This window comes from Pteropus alecto, unplaced genomic scaffold, assembly GCF_000325575.1.
Source record: "Pteropus alecto unplaced genomic scaffold, ASM32557v1 scaffold157, whole genome shotgun sequence".
Lineage (NCBI taxonomy): Eukaryota > Metazoa > Chordata > Mammalia > Chiroptera > Pteropodidae > Pteropus > Pteropus alecto.
The window spans coordinates 4,933,415-4,934,538 of NW_006440626.1; positions in this window are offsets into that span (position 1 = coordinate 4,933,415).

Sequence of the window (1,124 nt, forward strand, 5' to 3'; positions counted from 1 at the left end):
TGGGCCTCGTCCCTGTTTCTGTGGAAGGAGGTTTGATGACTGACAGGTGGCATAATCAGTTGGGTTTAGGGCTCACAGTCTGGAGCCCAGCTGCCTCTTCCTCTCCCCGAGGCAGATCGTAACCTCTCTGTGCCTCAGTTTCCTCATTTGAAAAGTGAGGTAATGATAAATGATGAACCAAATAAGCTTGGTGAATCAATTGAAAAAATGCACGTAGGAGCTCAGTAAACATTAGCTGTTTGGGTCAGTGATGGCCGCGCTAACACCACATAGCAAATCTCAACTCTGGCATAGAGCACTGAGCACGTACTTCTCCCTTAAGGGGTCTGAGGGTCGACTGGGCTTGGTTCTGAGAGGTGGGTTGGGTCCGGATTTGCTCTGCTTGACTCTCGTCCTCTTTGGACACTGATTATCTGGTCTTCTCTCAGGGGAAGGCAGGACCGCAAGAGGACAATTGTCAAACACGTTTCTGACTTTTGCTCACATCCTGTCCACTTACGTCCCTTTGGCAGAGCAAGTCCTATGGCCAAGCCCACAATCCAGGTGCGGGGAAGCGATAGCAAAGGGCAGACATGCAGCCCTAGTACAGGGCGGGAAGAGCTGAGGTCCGCACTCCAGTCTGGTACGTGCGCTGTGTCACACAGACCATGGTGTGCAGTGGGCACTGGGAGAGCAGGAAGCTTCTGCTTACCGTGTCGGGCACTGCAGCAGACAGAAGATGAAGTGAAGACACCATCATCCTGCCCGCCTCTCAGGATCTGGCATCTAACATTAATTTAACTCTGTTACATGTCAGGTCCTGGCTTGGCCTCGCTGGTACTGGGGACATAGAGACCAATAAGACAGGGTCCTGCCCTTGAGAAGCTCACGGGCCACTTGGGCAGATAGGCAGGTAAACCATCTCAAGATGGAGTGACAGGCTGTGGAGCATCGAGGAGGTCGGTCTCTAACTTTGTCAAAGATTGTAGCGGGCAGGAGGAACCCGGAGAGAGAAGATAACTGGACTCGGGCTTTGTGGGACGGGAGGGGGGCACTCAGCATGTGGATGCATGGGCGTGAGCGATGGCATCTGAGAATGAGGGGGAGAGAGCTGGTCAGGAGCTCAGCCGGCATGTCTGGAGGGC